General features: G+C 40.1%; 1 protein-coding gene across 4 annotated transcripts in view; it reads right to left on the bottom strand.

Moving 5' to 3' along the window:
* LOC117272438 (disks large-associated protein 1-like) overlaps positions 1-16,360 on the bottom strand; it is a 231,903-nt gene extending 215,543 nt beyond the window's left edge. For all 4 annotated transcript variants that reach the window (XM_033651367.2, XM_033651369.2, XM_033651370.2 and 1 more), the window contains exon 1: positions 16,111-16,360. The gene's annotated coding sequence lies outside the window, so the exon portion shown is untranslated. The remainder of the gene's footprint in view (positions 1-16,110) is intronic.
* Positions 16,361-23,294: the final 6,934 nt, after the last annotated feature.

Raw genomic sequence — 23,294 nt, 5'->3', positions numbered from 1 at the left:
TATGAGCAGAGTGCAAAGGCATTGTGATTGATTCATCATCAATCACCACTGCACATTTTTGTACCACATGTAACAAAGTACAGTGACGTCATAATGAGCATACAATGTGATGACACAGAAGAGAGAAGCCTTATCTTTCTGCTGCAAAAAGAATGAATGCTCTAGCTATTATGGTTTTAATTGTAAATTGATATATACAGGATTAGGGATGCATGATACTGGATTTTTGTCGACTTATTTGGCCAAAAATGGCATCAATATATCTATTTTTTTTTCCAAGTGAGCAAGGCTTTGAGGCTTTGAAATTTACATCATATTATGCATAGGCTACACTTATCGTGATGGCCCACCAGCAGATGGAGACATCAAATAGAATGCTTTTCAATAAATGTAATATTCATTCATTGTGCAAAATGAGAAAAAGCATGTTGGCTGATAACAATGGCGTGCCAATATTATTGTGCATTCCTATTCTGTATGAGCTTTCTGCTGCTAGAAGAATAAATGCTTTATCTATTATGGTTCTTATTTTAAATCTATTTTAATCATGCAAAAAAAAACACTTCCCACAGCCACTTGCAGTCTGTTTTTAAAGGGTTAAAAGTGCTCAAGAAAAGATAACATAACTGGGTATGGCAGAAAACAAATACAGAAATGGACTTAACTTTGTCCTTCATACAGCACACAGCCTCACCAATTAATATCACCACCAACAACTTTAAAAATGAATTATCTGATTTACTGTTCATGGTATTCTCGTTATCATTCATTGAAACCTGTCATCCAGTATTTGAACTACGTCCTGCTCTGCTCTCTTAGATGAGCAAGCTACAGTATCTCACACAATGAAGGCAACCTGGGATGCCCCTGTATAAATCACAACACTGTAGTCCATTCACAGTGTTTCATAACATGCTGCCTATCCCAAACAGTGTGACTCATTAACTATCATTTGACCCTCACCTTGTGAGACCATAGCCCTTTCAGTTGGTGGTTGTTGCACTTTTTTGTGAATGTTCATTCTCAGAAAGTAAATGTAGAAAAATGCGAAAATAAATATCCCAGACATTTTACTTTGTATTTTTATGTTACTTATTATTCAACTGTTCTCAGTACTGTTACTGGAAAACGTGTATCCAATGTATCCATCCATCCCCAGTTCTCTTGAGGAGATGTAAGATATAAATGTTGTGCTTTCTGGAAAGTTTAAGAAGTAAAAAAGACAAAATTAGATAGGTTAAATGAAACTGCAATCCTGAAAAAAACTCCATCAGAAAATAACTCCATGAGTGAACATCACACTTGGAGTGGAACTAAGAGTGGAGGAGTAACAGGCCGCTCAGACAGAGCGTGTAACGTCATATTTTAAGTGTCAAGCGACTCATTGTGTTCACACGAGATGTGTTGTCTAGGCAGCACATCAAAACCAAGAGCTGTGAAAGTACCAACAGGAATTCACTCTGACACCATGAGTGACTCATCAACTGGCTAATGTATTGAAATAGTTTGTAGAAGGTCAGAGACGAACTGTTCTCTCAAACTGCACTCGAGAAAGCAGCAAAAAGCAACCAAAGAGCTTAAACACAGAGCAGATTCATCACCACAATTCTCTCTTCTGACAATCTCATTCATGCAATTGCCTTTAAAAGCATAGTATTTAATGTTGATTGTGTAAAATCTCCCTACCTGATAAATCTGTTTTCTTTGATGAAGAGGTCAGCGATCGAGTAATGTAGGTAAAACAGTATGGCTTGAGAACCGTGACGTCATTTTTGCATGCTTTATGCCATGAACTACAATTCAGGTGAAGCACATGGTCAGAAAAAAAATGAGGCAGTTTTGTCAGACACAGGCAAAGAGTTAGGCTTGTGGTAATTAACATCATCAACCACCTAGTCAGGGCTGTAACTTCAAAATTCTGTAACCCTGTAGGCATTTTTGAGGAAAAGTCGGCATACTACATTTTTTGAAAGTTCAGCATGTCCCAAATAAGAATCCATCGTATGCCGGTGAAATAAGGTTCTCAGTTTTTTATAATTCCTCTGCCAAATTGTTATGTTTTAGGCAAAACTGATGAACCTGTTAAATTTCCAGGCTCACAGCAAATATGTTATTTGCTAGCTAGCATGCTAAAAGTTAGCTTAGCAGCCACAGTAGCACACCAATTTTTCAAGCAAATGAATTTTTGCTGTGCCACTTTCTGGTGTGACCCAGCAGAGTGTTTTTCACAAATAAATGAAAGAAATGTCCCAGACATAGGAAATGTTCTCTGTTAGTTTTAAATCACTCAGCCCCCAAGGAAATAGTCCCACGCAGGGCTCTAGGCAGCTAGTGGAGTGGCAAACAGGTGTGATGCTGAAAGAACATTTACTCCAACTTTGTTGGTGTCTTGGACTTTCACTCATTTTCACGTAAGTAAACTTTAAACTTGATAAGATTATTCTTGTAATTATTGTTGAAAATATTGGTCAAAGAGTTAATTTTGAAATTTTGTGGTACAGCTCAAATGCATCTAGCTAACATTAGCTTAATGGATTGATTCATGTGTTTATTTAAAAAAAAAAGCAAGTCAATGAGGTCATTTAAATGTCCACAAATTTTAGCAAGTCACCCTAGCTGGCATAAATACTGGATGCATGTGTTTAGCTTGATAATTCAAATCTACAGTTAACATTAACTGATTGGCTATTTGATGTGTTTGGCATCCTAAAGTAAATGTCTTTAAAAAGTAACATGGTCTAGTATTTTTGTTGCAATGGTGGTTATGTCACATGTTCCTTCAGATAGATTTTTTTATCAAACAGATCCTGCTCCATTTATGACAGTGACTTAAATTGCTATGAAACAATTTCATCGATATATCTCAAGTTCAATAAACCAAATTATTTTTAGTAGCATTATACAATCTGTAATAAAAACTAAACTGAGATTAGCTGTATTTGCAAAATAAAGTATACCTACCCTTTTTGGCCAAATGCATAATCTATCCCTGTTTTGTCCTTTCAGTTAAAATCCCCTCACTTAAGACTGGATAAAGAACAAGCTGAGGGAGGGAGACAAGGAAGGAAGGAAAGGTGTGAGGATGACAGATAATTTTTTCGAAATGTCTGGAATAGTTTTAATTACATTGTAGAAAATAATCTCTTCAAAATACTGTAGTGTACCCACTTTAGATCACCTATCACAGAAAGTGTAAGCCAACATTCAATTATCAAATAGGAAAACTATAAATAAGCTGTATCATTTTAAAGCGACTACATTTCATTTGTGTTTCAGGGGAACATAAAGGCCTGATCATGGAAGCTGCTGTAAGTCTCAAGAAGACTGGTTGCTCCCCAGATTTAGGAGAATGTCTCATCTTTTAAGAGAGTACAAGTATTAGTATAAGTATAATTACTTGTGCCTGCACTACTGGGTGTAAGACAGCCCGATGCGGCTGCAAGCCTAATCCATGTACTGCATCTTGCAAGTGTAGAAACTATAGTGACACATGTATGAACAATTAAAGTGTGAAGTTTGTTGTGTTGTTGAGCCTGTGGATGCATAGTTTTGTTAGCTTACATTAGCTTGTTACCACCCACATTTTTGGTTTTTGATGTTTGTGCATTTAATAAATGTATCAAAACTATATAAATGGCCTTTATTGTCATACTTGTTGTATAATTATTATTATCATAAATTATAAATCAATAAATTAATACACTTTTACAACTTACTATAAAACAGACATGGATTCAGCAACAGACATGGATTCAGCACCATATTTCCTTGTTTTGACCCAATTATTAAAATGCATGCAAATTATGCAATATGAAGAAAATATTTATTTATGACAGATTAACTTGTGGACTTTCTAACTTAGACAAAAACTATGTAAGATCATCTTTATTAGTTGTTTAAAGTAAATACGTGTAACGATTTCCTGTTTTTTAACTCATTATTACATAATTTATGCAAATTATGCTAATAAGGAAAAGTGTCATAACTGCAACATGGTAATGGATGAATTCCTGGATGTGACAAACATGGTCATGTACACTTGGATCACTTTTATAAGTTAACAAGAAGCAAAATTATACCCATTTCCAGTATTTGGCATAATTAACTCGCTTATTATGCAAATTACTCATTTATGACTGAACGGTGACCCGTAGAGCTCGGCATACGGCAGAAATGGATTCAGCACGTAAAAATCATAAAACAACACATGAAGTACTTTTCCTCAAAAATGCCTACTATGAGCTCTAAATTCATCACTTACACCAATGTGTAATGTTATCTTGGAGCCTTATGGTGCAAAGTTTCTCCTCCTCTGTGCTACTGCATCATGTCCGCAAGTACACTGCACAGCACACTGAGCAAAAAGCAAAAAAAACAAAAAACTTGCTTGCCTTGAAGCAATTTCAGTCGACTGAGGGATCTCCAACTGAAGCTGCAAACCACCGTAAAAGAACAACAAACAGCAAAAACGGTTGTTTTAGCAAGTCCCTGCTGTGTTTCTAACTGCTGTTTTTACTGAGACATCGCTGTGTTTCCACCAGAGATTCTGCCACCAAAACCTGGGTATTTCAAGCCAAAACATGTTATTTTTGTAATGATATCCAAGTGTTTCTTGTTATCCATGGCAATTTTGAAACATAAAGTTTTAAGGTATCTGCTACATCAAGTGGTCTTCAATGTTTTTCAGGTCAAGGCCCCCTTAGCTGAAAGAGAGACAGAGCAGGGACCCCCTACGACATATTTCATAGAACTCAGTTGCACTTATAATAATTCTCTTTTTTGATCTCTTCTCTTGTTGTGTTTGCCTGTAGCTGCTAAGTAAGCAGCAGTTGAAGCATGGCTAGGTTACCATCTGCACTTTCGCCATTGATTTCTGACAGCGCGTCAGAATATCTTGCTCAAAAAGTTAAAAAACCACCCATTGTGGTTCCCAAGAATCCTCCTTACACTTGAAACATATTGGCAATTAGCTGAATTATTATTCCAAGAGTACGTAAATGTTAGCTAACTAGCTCACCTTGCCATTATGGCCGTAGGATGTCGCACAGTAATTCATTGCTAGCTAGCTCACATGTTTGCACAAGGATGCATAACAGTTAGCCTGTCAAAAGTGATGTGTATTGTAAGTGGGTTTAAAGCAACACAATGGAGGATTGCTCTTTTTACCTCACGGGGTCCCCCTACAGACGAAAAGACGGTATTGTCTGTTACAACTGTCGCAAAAATCTTTCTGCACGTGCATTTATTGACAAGCCAATGATACAGATGAACTTCCTGAAGCTAGCCGTGTCATCATGTCTTCAGAACAGGTAAAGTAGCCTTATAGCATTTTTTACATACATTAGGCCGATTGCTTTATTTATTTATTTATTCATTTTCGAAACTCAAAAATTAGCTGCTCTTGGGGCGTCGGTGGCTTAATGGTAGAGCCGGCGCCCCATGTACAAGGCTGTTGCCGCAGCGGCCCGGGTTCGACTCCAGCCTGTGGCCCTTTGCTGCATGTCTCTCCCTCTCTCTCTCCCCCCTTCACACTTCACTATCCTATCAATTAAAGGGCCAGTGTGTAAAATGGGTTGAAAACCGTTGAAAACAGTGACATCAGTGGTCAAATTCTAGATTGCAGGGCTCACTCGCTCACCCCTCCCGTCAGGTAAATGACAGTGGCCTCGTAGGGACAAAAAGCCTTGCGCAGACACGAGTTTTTCAGGAGTAGGTCTATCTAGCGACGAGGTGAATATTTATTTAGAAATCTAAATCATGTTACGATATTGTAATGAATCCCTCACGAGCAGGAGACCAGAGTAGCGTTCGGGAAAAAGGCCCGTTTATTTGAGCACTCCAAAAACTCCACACTCCAGGGGGTAGCATGTAAAAGACTCCATCCCAAACTCTGACTCTTCTCTTCTCTTCTCTCTAGCGTAACACACACACTTCATACACACATACTCACTTACAGTACCCAGCAGGGCAGCCATCCCCTCTCTGCTCCACCAATCTCCAGCCCGCACACTGACTGACAGCGTAGCCTGTAAACACAGCTCATCTGTTTATTTAGCCTAGCAATATCTCCGGACTATAGTAGCTGCAATGGACGACTTTGAACGTGATTTTGAAGAGTTTCTTGTAGCGGACACAGACTCAGAGCCATACCTGTTTGAGCCGGAGCATACAGATGAGGAACTCCATGTGTTCAATGCTGAGCGGGCGAGAAGAGAGGCTGAATGCACAGAATGGGATTCGGTGCTACCATCGTTGGGGAGATATATCATCAGGAGGAAAAGCGCCGCAGAGAGTGCATCACAAGGAGTGAAGTTGCGTCTTCTTTTCCTCGCAGTTGACGGTTCGGGTTCATTCTCTCCTGTTGTGTGGTAAGTGTGGTCCATTCGCAAACTTTATAACTAAAAAACCTTTCACTACTCTCTATTGCCGAACTACTAACACTCTCTGCTGTTTCCTCCTCCTTCTTCCTTCCTTCCGCTGTCTTTGTTGGTTTATTTATACACACGAAATGCGTTCTCTGGCTGGCTGGATTGTCCGCTCGGGCTGCCTTACATACATGGTGGCGCAAGATGGCGACCTCTCTAAAGCAAGGCCCTTGCTATATATATATATACAGTACAGGCCAAAAGTTTGGACACACCTTCTCATTCAATGCGTTTTCTTTATTTTCATGACTATTTACATTGTAGATTCTCACTGAAGGCATCAAAACTATGAATGAACACATGTGGAGTTATGTACTTAACAAAGAAAGGTGAAATAACTGAAAACATGTTTTATATTCTAGTTTCTTCAAAATAGCCACCCTTTGCTCTGATTACTGCTTTGCACACTCTTGGCATTCTCTCCATGAGCTTCAAGAGGTAGTCACCTGAAATGGTTTTCCAACAGTCTTGAAGGAGTTCCCAGAGGTGTTTAGCACTTGCTGGCCCCTTTGCCTTCACTCTGCGGTCCAGCTCACCCCAAACCATCTCGATTGGGTTCAGGTCCGGTGACTGTGGAGGCCAGGTCATCTGCCGCAGCACTCCATCACTCTCCTTCTTGGTCAAATAGCCCTTACACAGCCTGGAGGTGTGTTTGGGGTCATTGTCCTGTTGAAAAATAAATGATCGTCCAACTAAACGCAAACCGGATGGGATGGCATGTCGCTGCAGGATGCTGTGGTAGCGATGCTGGTTCAGTGTGCCTTCAATTTTGAATAAATCCCCAACAGTGTCACCAGCAAAACACCCCCACACCATCACACCTCCTCCTCCATGCTTCACAGTGGGAACCAGGCATGTGGAATCCATCCGTTCACCTTTTCTGCATCTCACAAAGACACGGCGGTTGGAACCAAAGATCTCAAATTTGGACTCATCAGACCAAAGCACAGATTTCCACTGGTCTAATGTCCATTCCTTGTGTTTCTTGGCCCAAACAAATCTTTCTGCTTGTTGCCTCTCCTTAGCAGTGGTTTCCTAGCAGCTATTTGACCATGAAGGCCTGATTGGCGCAGTCTCCTCTTAACAGTTGTTCTAGAGATGGGTCTGCTGCTAGAACTCTGTGTGGCATTTATCTGGTCTCTGATCTGAGCTGCTGTTAACTTGCAATTTCTGAGGCTGGTGACTCGGATGAACTTATCCTCAGAAGCAGAGGTGACTCTTGGTCTTCCTTTCCTGGGTCGGTCCTCATGTGTGCCAGTTTCGTTGTAGCGCTTGATGGTTTTTGCGACTCCACTTGGGCACACATTTAAAGTTTTTGCAATTTTCCGGACTGACTGACCTTCATTTCTTAAAGTAATGATGGCCACTGGTTTTTCTTTAGTTAGCTGATTGGTTCTTGCCATAATATGAATTTTAACAGTTGTCCAATAAGGCTGTCGGCTGTGTATTAACCTGACTTCTGCACAACACAACTGATGGTCCCAACCCCGTTGATAAAGCAAGAAATTCCACTTATTAACCCTGATAAGGCACACCTGTGAAGTGGAAACCATTTCAGGTGACTACCTCTTGAAGCTCATCGAGAGAATGTCAAGAGTGTGCAAAGCAGTAATCAGAGCAAAGGGTGGCTATTTTGAAGAAACTAGAATATAAAACATGTTTTCAGTTATTTCACCTTTTTTTGTTAAGTACATAACTCCACATGTGTTCATTCATAGTTTTGATGCCTTCAGTGAGAATCTACAATGTAAATAGTCATGAAAATAAAGAAAACGCATTGAAAGAGAAGATGTGTCCAAACTTTTGGCCTGTACTGTATATATATATATATATATATAAAAGCATAATTATAAGGCTACAAAAACCAAACGAATTTTATTTTATAGCGATTATACACTTATATAAACATATTAATGGGTAGAATATTCAGATTCAGATTCAGATTTGACAATAAACCATGCCAAATATTACACACTGGCCCTTTAAAGGCAAAAAATGCCCTAAAAAATATCTTTAAAAAAGAAATTATTTGCTCTCTGCATGTCAGGGCTGACCACCTCCTCACAGCGTGCGCGCGCGCACACACACACACAAACTCAACAGAGAGGCTGCGGTGCAGATGAAGGGAATTTAACTTCAAGATTACTCTAGTTGACGACAACTATGTTTGTTACTGTAAGTAAGTGTGATGAAACTTCTGACAGCCAAACCGATACTTTATCAATACATGTGATCAGCATGTAGGAAGCCATATTTCAATCTGCTCTGTCCGCAGTCTCTCATTCACCACTATTATGATTTACAATCGCAGTCGACACTAGCACATCGCGTTCGCGGTGCTAACAGCAAACTGTTAAAGACAAAGTAAAATGAAAGCTATCTGTATGTAGGCTAACACTTTATCTTAAAATGTACCTGAGGCAGCTGACCTGCAGACAGTGAGTCTCCTAAGTAGAAGTTAACAGCAGTAACAGCGCCAGGTCACCATCGGTCAAGCATCCCTCCTCTTTGTTCAGCTCTCGCCAGCGTGTGAAAGCCAGGCCAATATTAATCCTTGTTCGAGCTCTTGTTATATCGCTTTCCCATTTTCTGTTCTTTGTCTCCTCGGACAGCACCTTCACTTTCTTCCTTTTCTTTGTCACTTCAGCCATGACAACCACATCTAACTTCGCTCACCTCGGGCTACGCTACTCTAAAGAGAGGAGGGGGATATGACGAGAGTGGGATATGACGTATGCCGTAAAGCAGATGATGAACCATCACAAGGATCTTGGATATATATTTTGAGGGCTCAAAAACTCCACTGTGTTGCTTTAATGTTAAATGGATGTTATCATGAATAGGCCTATTTATCTCTGGTAAAAATATGTTGGATTCATGTCAATGTGTATTTTTAGATCTATTCATATTTTGGGTGAAAAACTAAATTAAAACTTAAATTAAATGAAAATTAAATTATCAAACAATAATTTGGTGCCCCCCCTGCAGTAACTCTGAGGACCCCCTAAGGGTCAAAGACCTCCTGTTGAACCAGGTGCTACATAAAAACATACGAATGTAACACACCCGTGGTTGTGTCAACAATTGATGACTGAATTGACTAATTGAAATTATAAGAAATTATCAAAATTCAAGTAATTATTATGAAATGTTATTGCATCATTCATTCTATGGGATTGTATTTCATTACATAGACTTTCAAAATCTCCCTTTTCAGTGCAAATCTCCAGGTGAATTTTGTGTGTGTTGTCTTTTTTTTCTTTCATAATTTCACTTTCTGTGTCATTTGTCATGACAGTTGTGTTGTTACCACTCTCTCGCCTTTTAGCCATTAAGTACCTCGTGCATCTCTTAAGCTAGCAAGTGCATCAACTACTACCAAGTGGCAGTACCTAAACATAGTAACTAACAGGCATGTGATTGGCAAATGGTCCTAAAAGTAGAAAAAATATACATAATGTCCACATCCACCCACAACACACACACACCTTTATTATATACCACTCTTATATATTACAGTTCTTTTTATTTATTTAACTGGTGAAACTAGCAAGAAGCATTCATCTAGGTATTGGGGTAAATCAGGGTATTTGGAAACCCAAGGGTATGGTTTTTAATACCGTCAAAGCCAAAGATGCAAATTTTTCTATTAAACTGATACAGAAATACTGCATTGAGGCAATGTAGTGCACAGCATGCACCACCAAAGGTCAATCTCTACTGGTGGAACAGGAAGCTGAGCTGAGAAAGATGATGACTGTTTAGGAGTATTGACATATTTAAGTCTATCTTATAAGACTTCTTCCAACTACAAAAGTATTTGATTAGCCACGATATATTCAACATTCGACTTTTACCAGGGAGCCAGGTGTTCGCTTCCTAATTAATGTAATGCCAAACTATGATGTTTCTTTCTTCACCTAACCATGTGCTTTTGTTGACATCCTGGCATTTTTAGCAGCATCCCGGAATGTCATCAACAAATACAGGAGGATACCTAGCACATAACGCCAAAGTCCACTGATAAAGCGGCAATATGTGACAACTTGGGATGAGTGTTGAAGTGTTGAAATTATCTAAATATTATTCCTTCGTTTAGTGTGTAGACTGCAAGAGCGGCAAATAGAATTTCTAAGTGGGTGACAGAAAAAAAAATATTTGGCATGTAGTGAAAAAATTAATTTCAGACCCCGTTGTGGAATTAGTGTTGTATCATCACCACAAACCAGTGACCACAACAGTGAGTACTAGAGTCATGGCAACTAAGGGAAGAACAGGAGAGGACTTTTTAAAATGGGAATGGGAAAATGGGAAAAGCTAGTGTGTGTGTGTGTGTGTGTGTGTGCATGACAGAGAAAAAGAGAAAGAGTGATGAGTCCATGCTCTCTAACAAAAACAATAACTGTACTTAAACTTACATTGTACTTAGCCCTGGATCATGACTCCCATTAACCCAACATTTACACTTCCTTTTGCTCTGGTATTTTTGCACATACAGGCTTCCACATAGGATATTGCCACCTTCAGCCCAGAGCATACTAAACCCTAACACAAAGCTGAGTTAGCCAGGATTCAGACTGCAAACTGCTGCGTTGAAACAATGGAAAGGCTACGTTAGTGGGAGTGTGATGTTTAAAGTACAGTGAGACAATAAAATGTGATTCAGGAAGTCCACTTGGAGTAACAAGTTAATTCATTTAAAGGCTTGTAAGATGCAAAAACAATGATTTGTTACGCAGGCAGTATTCTACAACTTCTACAAGTTATCACAGTGGCAATTACTCCCTCACAATGATCATGGGGTGAATTGAGGTACTTGGTGTGTAAATAAATACATTTTGGGAGTTCTTGAAAGCAGAACATTTTAACTTTGGATGGAGCTCCAGAGAATATTTCACACAGGGAATCCAGATACTTTGACTTTAAACTCTGATCCTACTGACACTCGGCTCTGGTTTCTTTTCACCATGACAACAATCTCTCCCTAACCTTAATTGTTATCGTAGTAGGCTAGCCTTACCCATATTGTGAAGGATGAAGCACATGATTTTTTGTCTGTTACCCTTCAAATTGTTATGGTTTCATGAGATGAAGTGGTGAGATTACTGCTGTCACCCCAATACAATAAATGTCATTGATATTTTGGTTGTGTCTAAGACCGTACCTGACTCAGAATTACATCAGTGGAATTAGATTTGGCTGTTTAATACAAATAGTCAACATTTTGTTTGTTTGTTTTTTTTTCCCATGTTTTTAAAGTTTGAACGGGGTTTGGCAAGATGTTCAATGTGACAGCAGCATTCATGTGATGTAGTAAACAAGATAACTGCACGAACGATGGATCGGAAATGTGCAACAATGTTTTTTGCAGACACCAGATATCGCACAAAAGCCAGAGACTGTATCGTATTACGTATCTGTGAGCTGTAAATTCACCACTTACAAACAGAAGAGAGAAGACAATGTTATCTTGGAGCATTTTGGTGCAGAGTTTCTCCTCTGTGCTGCTGCATTGTGTCCACAGCTGTCTGTGCCAAAGAGTAGCGTCAATGTCAAGAGCGCTCACTCCACAGCAAAATCTGGGGACCAAAATGTCTTTAAAAGTACACTGCACAGCACACTGACTAGCAAAAAAAGAAAAAAAAAAGACTGCTCGACTTGAAGCAATCTCAGTCGACTGAGAGGTCTCAATCTGATGATACAAATCTCTGACTTTCAAGGGGCTGCCCTACTGAAATCACTGAAAAAATGAAGGCTTCAACTAACTCTTTTTAAAATTATTATAAATCACAGCATCAAAAACAAAAGTTAAGTGAAATTAATGGTCATTAATTTCCCAGAGCCTATAAGTAACATTGTCAAATTGCTCAATTACTCTATTCATCAGCAATAAACGCAAATTATTCAGTTTGCAGTTATATTAAACAGAAAAGGTCACATCATATAGTAATACTTCAAAATGCTGGAACCAGAGAATGGTTGTTATATTTCCTCAAGAAATGACTGAAACTTTTCATCAAATTATGAAAATTGATGGGAATCAATTTCTGTCAATCGAGTCATTGTCTCAGGAAACATCCCCCCAATACATTAATAAAAAATAAAAATGCTATGCTTCAATAGATAGCCATGCATGCTGTCTTAAATAATCATTATCAATTGTAATAATATAATCAAAAATAAACTTAACAAAATACCATTATTATTACTACTGGTTAAATTATTACAGTGAACTGCAGTTCTGTGTGTTCATTTATTGCATCATATACAGTATAGTATACTATGTATTATGAAGTATGTGCTTGCTCAGGGTAAATAATATAATAGGAAATTAGTTTTCAAAATTTAATTTTTTTTCTTTGGGTGGGGGTGGCAGGTAACGAAAGGTGACTCCATGGCTATAGTCTTGGTCTCAGCAGCGCAAAACCCTCAACAGCAGCTTGCCTTCCAGGAGGAAATTTCCCACTTTGAATAATTCAAAGACCTCACTGTGACTGGAACCCCTTTATACTGGTGTGAGTTTGTCTTGTTTGTTTTCAGCATGGAGATATAAAGAAACCTGGATACAGCATTGAGGGCGCAAAGAAGAAGAAACAAAAAAGCTCTATTTCCGCAGTATAAAATTACCCAGGGCATTGCCTCCGCATCATTAAGCCAATAGAGCAAGCGCACTAGAGACTTCAGCCAGCTGAGCCGGCTACTTGCAGTTTATTGCTCCACTAACTTTAATGGGGATAAAATAATTTATAGGGATGCATGATAATATCAGCACATCATTGGAATCGGCCAACATGCTTTTTCTTACTTTCTACAATGAATAAATATTACATACACTGAAAAACATTGTATTTCCATCTGCTGTTGGGCCATCACAATAAAAGTATGCATGTATGTGTTAATTCCGCTACAGAGAAGACTTGCTGATCACTAAAATCAGGTGGGAAAGAAGTGGATATATCGATATTGGTATCCGTCAAATGAGTTGTTACATATCAGCATATTAGATATTTTTAAAAATTTAAATATTGTGCAACCCTAATAATTTAGGTGTGTAGCTCTTCTAGACTTTTGAAAAGTTTTCAGCCGGAATTAATTACATTCTGAGTCGTTTCACAGGGGTTGTGACGCTAAAAAAAATGTTTCCACAAATTTACAGATGTCTCTTTCCTGATGTTAGTCTATGGGAAAAAGTCTTCTTAGGCCCAATGGCATCGTGTGACGGACCCCAGAAATTGTAGTACCATTGTTTGGCCACTTTGAAAATTGGCTTCAAAGCCTGGCTCACTTCCTGGGCGACTGGTTTTTAAGAGTTTTGTACTTGTTTCCCATCTAATGTAGCCCTGTGATGTAGGGGTGGGGGAAATTTCCGATTCTTAGATGCATCGTGATTCGGACGTGGACGAATCTGACTCGATTCACAAACGTCCAAATTTCGATTATGTAAATCTGTTAATTAGAGTAATACAGAAGGTTCTAAATAATGCAGGACTAATAAGCGCTATACGCAGAGGAAAACAAACATGGCTGACCGCCACCCACCTCGCCGTGAGATCCGAACAGCTCCTTCTAATTTAAAAGCAGACGTGTGGAAACACTTCGGCTTCTACAACGTCGATTCCACCCGATGGAGGAGTCAGGGAGACGGCAGGCTGTTGTTGCTGCGGCTACTAGTGGCGCTACCAACCAGAGAACAATCGAGGAAGCAATTAGAAAGCTGCCAACCTCAACGGAAAAGGTGAAGCGCATTACAAAAGCCATCGTGGCATTTATTGCCAAGGATTTGCGTCCTTATTCTGTCATGGAAAATCAGGGATTTCGAGCACTGCTGCATACACTGGAGCCCAGATACACCATCCCATCCCAACACTATTTCACCGACACTCTACCATCAAACCAAAACAGAAGTCATGGCCTCACTGTTGAAGGCAGGCAGGTTGGATCGTAGTTACATGTGATGCATGGACGTCTGTCGCCACCGAATCATTTGTTACTCTAACTGCGTATTTTATCTTGTGATTTAAGATACCTGTTGTTACCTTTGGTTCCATACAACAAAGTTGTAACTTTCCACTTTGCAAGCATTTCCATTTATATGTTTAATAAAATATAATGGAAATGAATTCAACTGTTTCTTATTACAAATGCACTGTTTTTAAAAATTGCAAGTGTTGAATGCTTATTCAGTGAGACAAAAAGAAATGTGTGTTGTAAAAAAGTGCATCAATATACATAAATTAAAGATCCATCAATAATCGTCTTATAATCAAATCGTAGCCCCTGAATCATAATCATTATCGAATCGTGAGGTACCCAAAGATTCCCACCCTTACTGTGATGTCATTTCATTATTATAATTATTGTAACAAATGTCGATGTAGCTAAATGAATTTGATTTTAATAAGCGCTACTCAAAAACTATTTGAACCTGTTTGTTATTAATCACCTTTTTAAAGATATTCATTAATGGATAAGAATACAATAAGTGGGAAGCATAGTGCTTAGTCCCTCCTGTAAGAAAAACTAAATGAAGGTGATGTACTGTATAGCTGATTCACCTTTCCATGCTGAGTGGGAATATAATAAAAAAAATAATCCTTTCTGAGCTGCAACTCTGCCCACACTGTTATAATTACCAGTTAGTCTTCTTGAATTAGAAACATGCTGGGATCTGCTTGTCCTCTCATCCTCAGCCACAGGCGACAACTGACGTTAGCTCCTCTGAACTCACTTCTCACTGAGGCGGAAGATACAGAGTGCACATCCCCGCCGAAAATGACTGCACCACACAGCACTTCAGACATCATTTGAGCCTTTTAAATCTTATCTCAGGCTTCTTATCGGGCTGCAAAGCAAGCAAATATCTGTGCTGCTGCGTCTGTCCTCCATAACAAGCCTCCATCCAGCTGTGGCAGTGCCGTCCGCATGCTCTCTCAATGTGACAGAATCAAGCAGGTATTACAGCATGTGCTGGGGACCCCCTGTTATGGTGTGTGTATGACATGGAGCAAATGTCACATCACATTTCCGACCATTTACGGTGTGGCTTTTAAAGCTGCTGACGCAAACCCTTCTATTGTAGGTGAATATTCCAGACCTCCCTCAAGAAAGCTTAATTTCGCCACCACTGCACCTTCGGTGTATTGCTTTGGCTTCTTTTCAGCACTATTTTCTCCCACTAAAATGTTTGATAACTAGGAGGTATTATGCTGTCAGCGTCAATCAATCCACAAACTTTAACTTGTAGCCTATTAAAATTAACAAGACGCTTAAAAATATTGGACGAATTTCTGCAGATTCACTCGAAGATTTTCGCCATATTTTATGTGACGTTCCACTTGAAAAAAAATTAGAAAGGCGACATGAAATTGTCAGAAATGTGTAAGGCAACAACCCCATGAATCTCCCCCACGCGCTAGAATGGCACGTTTTCGGGCTGCTGTTGAAGCTTCCATTAGCGCCAATGCAGCCGAGAGCAAAAATAACGTGAAGCATACGGCCGTTAATGACGGCTGTAACATTACAAAACACACCGTTTCAGAGGGACATTTCATCACCGGTGGTCCTTCTTACCCGGTGTGAGTCATTCCGTCAACAGGCAGCGGTCGTATTGATAAGCTGTTGAATCCTGAGTCCGTCACGCGCTCGAACCTGAATCTATCAATATGGGGTTTAAAGCCCAGCTTACCTGTAATGTAGCAGCTCCTCACACCATCTCTGAACGGAGGCACCGGCTGCTAAATCCAAAAGCACGTCCGTTTCTGAAAGCGAGGCGATCACAACGGAGAGTCACTGGTGGAATGTGTGTGTGTGTGTGTGTGTGTGTGTGTGTGTGTGTGTGTGCGCGCGCGCGCGCGAGCGTGTGTGCATGAGCGTGAGTGTGAATGTGGGGGCATCAAGTGGCGCAAGCCTGTGGTCCGTTAACTGCAGCAAGTTACCCACAGTATGCCAGGGTGCCACCGGAAAACAGCAGGATTGCTGTAGAAAATAAAAGCAAACGTTTCATGTGGGTCATGAAAGCAAAAATAAGGTACGACACTCAGGGTTCCCACGGCCGTGGATAACCTGGAAAAGTCATGGATCCTCAATCACATTTTCCAATCCTGGAGAGTCATGCAATTAGTAAAAATCATGGAAAATTTTGGAAAAATCATAGAATTTTGTTGAGTGGAATGAAATTATTAAAGTAATCTTTTGGCAGATGACCTTCCACGTTATGTAATATAATAGCAAATTAATTTTCTGTAGCTACTGAGATAATGTAGCTCTGATATACGTCAATGTGTGACATTTTATTTACCATTATGTCCTTTTCCTAATTATTTTCACGTGTTCTCAAATTATATTTGAATAGAGTTTGAATGATATGTTTAAACAACGCTAGGCAAGTTTGGCAAGATTTTTTATTTATTTATACATTTATTTGTTGCTTTTTTTTCATGGGTCCTTGAAAAGTCATGGAAAAGTCTTTTGCCTGTGAAAATGTGTGGGAACCCTGACAACTGAATGACTGACAAATCAAGCTGACCAACTCATTATTCTCTGTATGCTGAAACATAGAACCTATCAAATCAAATTTGTCATAGGTGTAAACTGAGGGAGGAGGTTACAATATGATGCTGGTCGGCCTGATGGTACCTGTTACAGCAGTATGATATGCCACAGGACGGCGTTGATTTAAAATGCTGGTGGTAACAATGTAGTATAAGGAGCTAGAAAGTCCCTAGGGCGTGCAGGAGGGGTGGTGGACAGGTTGACAGACATCTGTTATAGTTCCTGCTATAGTTCCCCTATGAATGTAGAGGCAAACCTTGATGTTTTTTCTAAACCTTACCACATGCTTTTGTTGCCATCCTGGCATTGGTTGCAGTGTCCCGGGACATCAACAGCAGACACAGGAGGATACCTAATGGATAATATGTAGACGTGAGAGTCCACTGACAAAGCAGCGGTATGTGACAACTTGGAATGAGAACATGTTGGGGAACCCTCAACCCCCCTTTTCATGTGCTTCCCCTCCCATGTTAAAATGAAATCTACACCCTTGCTTCACGTGTCCTCACATCATGTTTTGACTGAGGTGTAGTTACACAAGATCAGGCATCTAGGCAGGGGGCCGACATGGAGACTTCAGACTTCATCAGATATGTTGGATATGTTGACACCTATTTAGTTGTTCGAAGTATCCTATAAATACACCCAACATGAATTTCTCCAGACCTTCGTATAATTGAAAGAGAAGTGCAGTTACACAAGATTGTTTTTAAATGATATAAGACTAATACAATATTAGCACGCATGTGCCATGCAGGTTATTTATCATTTTTACCACAGCTTTGTTCAAACCAAACAGATTAAAGTAGGGAGGCCCCATCCCTTCTCTTCACTGAATGAACCATGTTGCCTTTTAAGAATCTGTCAGGGACAGTAGCTACACACAGCAAGCAACATATTGCAGCTTCATTGGATTTTACTCAAGCAGCAACCTATGGGGCTGAAAAATGTTGCCGGGGCAGGAGTGCCAAAGCCTGCAGTTACTTTAATGGCCAACTGAGGCTGGCTCCAAAACAGAGACAATCCCCATACATCCCCATGTTATAATGCTCAACTTTACAGGCAGTTACATATAAATTTCCAAATATAAAGAAATAAGAACTTTATTTTGAAGTAAAAGTGGAAGTAGAATTGTGTTACTGCAGTGAACTTCACTCTGGCCGATTCATCCACATGGGAGAAAGAGAGAATGATGTTTCTTCAAAGTGTGGCTTGTAAGACCAGAAATGGAATCATTTTAATTAATTTCACTTCATGTATTAGTGTGCATATGTACCACAAAAGGGGGGTAAATCCCAAATTTTGTCACAAACCTGGGAAAATAATTTAAAAAATCTGTATTTTGCATGCATTCCTGTCTATAGGCAATGGACAGCTTTTGCATCAAGGGCATTGATTGGCAAGATTTATCCTCCTAGCATAATTTAACATGGCCTAAAAGTCACTTTGATCACCTTATACATATGTTGTATTTACATATTTCATAAACTACTCAAAAAAAATTAAGGGAACACTTATTGGTCAGAGTATAGTCAGTTAAGCAGGCTACTGTGTGTTTGTTTCTGACCAATCTGTCAGAAACTGTCATGGGGGTGGCATGAGGGCTGATATCCTCTATTGAGACCTGTGCTCACAGCCCAGCACCACGCAGCTTGATTGGCATTTGCCAGGGAACATCAGAATTGGCACGTTTGCCACTGGTGCCCCATTCTCTTCACAGATGAGAGCAGGTTCACACTGAGCACATGTGACAGGTGTGAAAGAGTCTGGAGACGCCGTGGTGAACATTATACTGCTTTTTACATCATCCAGCATGAAGGCATATCTTTGGAGGGTCACACAGACCTCTATGTCATAGCCAACAGTATCCTGACTGCTGTCAGGAACCAGGATGGAATCCTCAGAGGGATTATTCAAGCTTCCTTTCCTTGCCTGTATCCCAGTGAGGTAGGAGAGGTTGGAGAGAATCTGTGTCTGAGCCATATGGCATCACTACTGGGCTGAGGTCCCTCAGGGTTCTGTCTTGGATCCCCTCCTCTTTTCTCTTTACACCAAGTTATGACTTTTCCTACCAAAGCTATGCAAAAGCATTTTAGAACGTTGCATTGAAAAGTTGCAGCAGTTTGAACTGCCTGGTCTGAGCTCGATGGTGTCACCTTCAAGTCAGCTGGTCAAATCATCTGCAGCTGGTTTTAGAATGTAAAGCACATCATCTGTCTCAACAGCCAGTCGGCTTGTAGTGAAGTCCGCTGGTCAAGTCAAAATAACAGCAGAGGGCGGGTTCGCTTGCAGCAGCAGGTGTTTTGTACCCACCGAGTCTTCCTATGTCCTCACAGTGTGCCAGTGTTGCTGCTGCTCTCTTTATGTGCTTATGCTTGTATGGTAGCCACGGCCACCAGTGTAATGAATATGTATAAAAATGAGTGAATGTGGCATGCAGTGTTAAAGCGCTATGAGTGGTCAGAAGACTAGAAAGGCGCTGTACAAATGCATGTCAACTTACCATCCATTTAGGTGGGAGGGGATGTCAGGTGACCAGCACTTGCAAGGGAGTCTGAGGGCATCTGCTGGATGGTTTGAGAATGACAGGTCTCTGGAGTTGGTAAAGTACAAAACAACCAATCAACTAGGACGTCCTCATGACACTGTTTGTCAGTTGCTTTGAATAAAAGTGTCACCTAAATGAACATAACAGGTCTTTCTGTCTTTCAGGTGTACCTGTACCAATAGACGGACATGTAGCTTCCAAACAATATAACAATCCTCCGCCACTTCATCATCATTTAGGAGAAAAATTCATACAGCACATTAAATTCATAATACATGTGAAATTTCACTTTACATTTATGGCTCATTGATTCCGAATGCAGTGACTGTTGGATCATAACAGCAGAGTTGGTAAATGAAGTGGTGTATCTAGCTCGGGGAGTGCTAATGATTAAACTGTTCACACTGCAATTAACACTTCATTACAGGATTCACCTAAAGTAAAGCCACGAATGCTCTGAAACTGCCTGATGAGAGAGAGAGAGAGGAGAGAAACCGTGAGGGGGGTGGTGTGGAGGAGATGTGCTACAATAAACTGGAAGAGGGAACAGCTACATTGGTACCATCTCAGTTCAGAAGGTGGATCCTCAAGACAGACAGATACTGAGCCTCTTCACCAAATGAGAGGATTGAGCTTCACTAACACTAAATCTATGATCAATTTCCAAGTCAACAATTTCCATGTTTCCTCATGACTGGTGGGTGGAAAGATCATCCTGTCTTATGTTATCAACTTCCTCAGCACTCATCATCTTTTTAGACAACAAAAGGCTGCTGTTCCAAAGATGTGCTCACATGTGTGTGTATTTCAGAGGATTTTAAAGGGATAGTGCACCCAAAAATGAAAATTTAGCCATTATCTACTCACCCATATGCCGATTGGAGGCTCATTCCTCACAGCACTTGCGGAGATCCAAGGGGAGAGGGGGAAGCAACACAACTCCACTTGATGGAGGCTTACGCCGCCCCAGATTCAAACGTCCAAAAACACATAATTGAAACCACAAAATATCTCCATACTGTATTGTCCTGAAGCCCTGACATAAAAAGTTGTTTAGAAAAACGTCATTTGAACTCTGTTTTTAGCCTCATTGTAGCCTGCAGCTCTAACTGCCTCTCTGTGTGCTGTGTTCACGTGTGTGCACTTGCACAGGAGACCAACGAAAGCACGTGAACACACATGAATGCGGTGCCCATGTCTCACTGTCTCGTGCAAGCGGTGCACAGAGAGGCAGTTAGAGCTGCAGGCTACAATGAGGCTAAAAACAGAGTTCAAATGACTGTTTTTCCAAACAACTTTTATTGTCAGGGCTTCAGGACACTTGGATCATTATGGACGAGCAGTATGGAATCTGGGGCACCGTAAGCCTCCATTAGGTGGAGTTATGCTGCTACTTCCTCTCCCCTTGTATTACTGAACCAGTATCAAAACATACTGGATCAATATCAAATCAGTATCGAATGGAATTGTGACCCCAAGAAGCGAAATTAAATTTGTGAGGATCTATCTATCTATCTATCTATCTATCTATCTATCTATCTATCTATCTATCTATCCAAATACTTGATATTCATTAATACAGGTGACTAAGAATTATCACATAATAATATTCTAAACAATTACTGGTATCACATTACTCTACATATACTGTACTTGGCTGACTTTGCTAAATCACACCATGGTGTCTTTTAGCTTAAGACAGCATTGCACTATTAGTATAAGTACATCTCTCATTGTGTGTACCGTATGTGTACTCTCTTCTTGTTTTTCTTTTATGTCCTTCTTATGTATTTATTTATTCATTTTACCTTTCTCTATTTATCTGCATTTATGTCTCCCCCTTTTCCTTTTCTTTTCTTGTCTTTTCTTTTCAACACTTGTTCTCCATATTCCTCCGCCTGGAAAAGAAATGTCACATATTTCTTTCCCAACTCCTCATGAAATCAGTCCATCCATCTGTTGCTGTGCCAGAAGCCTCTTCAGTTGGCAGCATGTAATACATGCATATGGATGTTCACCTGCACAAACAACCATGTGAAGTCTCATTTGTTGGTGTGCGAAAAATTACTACGTTACATCATGTTCTGAACTCTGTTCATCTAATTAGGGATCAAATGGCTTTTATTGTGATCTTTGCAGCATTTGCTGCATAAGCCTTATACCATCTGTGTAAGACATGGATGTGGATTTTTTTTCCCTCCACTATGTGAGGAACTGAGCTGGCTGGCAAAAGGAAGTTTGCACTTATCCAGAATTGAAGGACACAATTAGAGGTCGACTAAACAGAACAAAACTCTAAAATGCTATGATAAGATAAAACTGACCTAACAAACTCAATATAAAGATGAACACACTGCAGCGGCTGATCATTATTGAAACCCCTGAAAAAAGAAGTAACGCAAAGCTTAACACTAACAACTACAAATACAGCAACACAGGATAATTTGTGACAGCAGTTTAAATTTTTTAACAATAATTCAAACAAAAGGTGAGGGGCCAAATTAAAAGCCAGACCTGGGAGGGGAGCATGCTCGAAGCGAGTGTCTGGAGGCCGGCCCTGACCTGTGGCCATTCACTTTTTCTTGCCATTAGCTATCCACACCCTAGCCACCCACCCAGACAGCTCTCTCTGTGGAAAGATGACCCTGATGATGGATCTGCTCATGATGGTGCTTCACAAACAAGGCTGCAACATAATGCTGGCCAAGAATAACGAGTGGATTCATTCACCTTGACTGAAGTTTGACTCACTGCTATGATTGCCAACAATCAGAAGTCCACAAATATCTAGAGGAAGGGTCTAGATTTTTTTAGAAGGCTGCCCCAAGGAACTTCCTGCTATCTTGGCATGCACTTGGTTTCCTGGGGGTAGACCAGGGGCGATTGCTCTGAGACAACAAGGGAGGCTGAACGTCCCCTAAAATTTCATAGAAGAAATTGTCAAATATGCACTATTGAATGTACATTAAAATAAGAATTTACATTGCATTAAACGTGTGCTAGGATGTGTTTAACATCATGACTATGATGTTCAAACGTCAGCTGTTTATCAATAGTTTTCAAACGCGACCTCCCTGTCATTCTCGTGTCAGCACGGTGGATGCGGAGCCTCCAAGCATTCCTATGAGACAGCGCTGAGCGTTTTTTTTTTTTTTTTTCATGCAGCAAAGCGAGACGGTCATTGGATAAATGTGACAAAATAGTCACCTCCCCTGGGACCTAATGGAGCAGTAGAGGACGCTCGGTGTATGCATGATGATTGGAGGAATTGTCTAAAAGGCTGAACCCCTTTGTGACCGACAGCGCTTCGCATTTCGAGCTCAGTCCTATGCGGATATTGGTGGAGTCTTCTGACAGAGTGCGATCCAGAGTTCCTTATTTCCATAAGCGATATAGCTCATTTTCACCGCGTGTAAACCCATCTGAAAATCTTTGAGGTGTGTTTTGCTGTGGTTCTATGGCATAAGTGTGATTGAAAAACAGCTTCAATTAAATGTTCCTTTTATAAGTTACTGCCTCGCTACAATATGACAAATTTTATGATGTAAACTTAAAGTGAGCTTCCCTTGTTTGAAAGACCAGCAGTCGCCACTGGTGTAGACACCCCTTTGCACTGCTGAAATGACAATGTTTCTGGCTTGATGTGATTTATCAGCAGTGACCTCTGTTTTACAGTAGTGCGAGTCCTAACAAGGCTTATTCTTGCCAAACACTGCACTAAGACATAAGTGATGTGCAAGAGCCAATTAAGGGCAAGGATCAGTGATCTC

The sequence above is a fragment of the Epinephelus lanceolatus genome, chromosome 12, assembly GCF_041903045.1.
Source record: "Epinephelus lanceolatus isolate andai-2023 chromosome 12, ASM4190304v1, whole genome shotgun sequence".
Lineage (NCBI taxonomy): Eukaryota > Metazoa > Chordata > Actinopteri > Perciformes > Serranidae > Epinephelus > Epinephelus lanceolatus.
The sequence above is the reverse complement of the archived record's forward strand: the minus strand, read 5'-3'. Positions and strand labels throughout refer to the sequence as shown.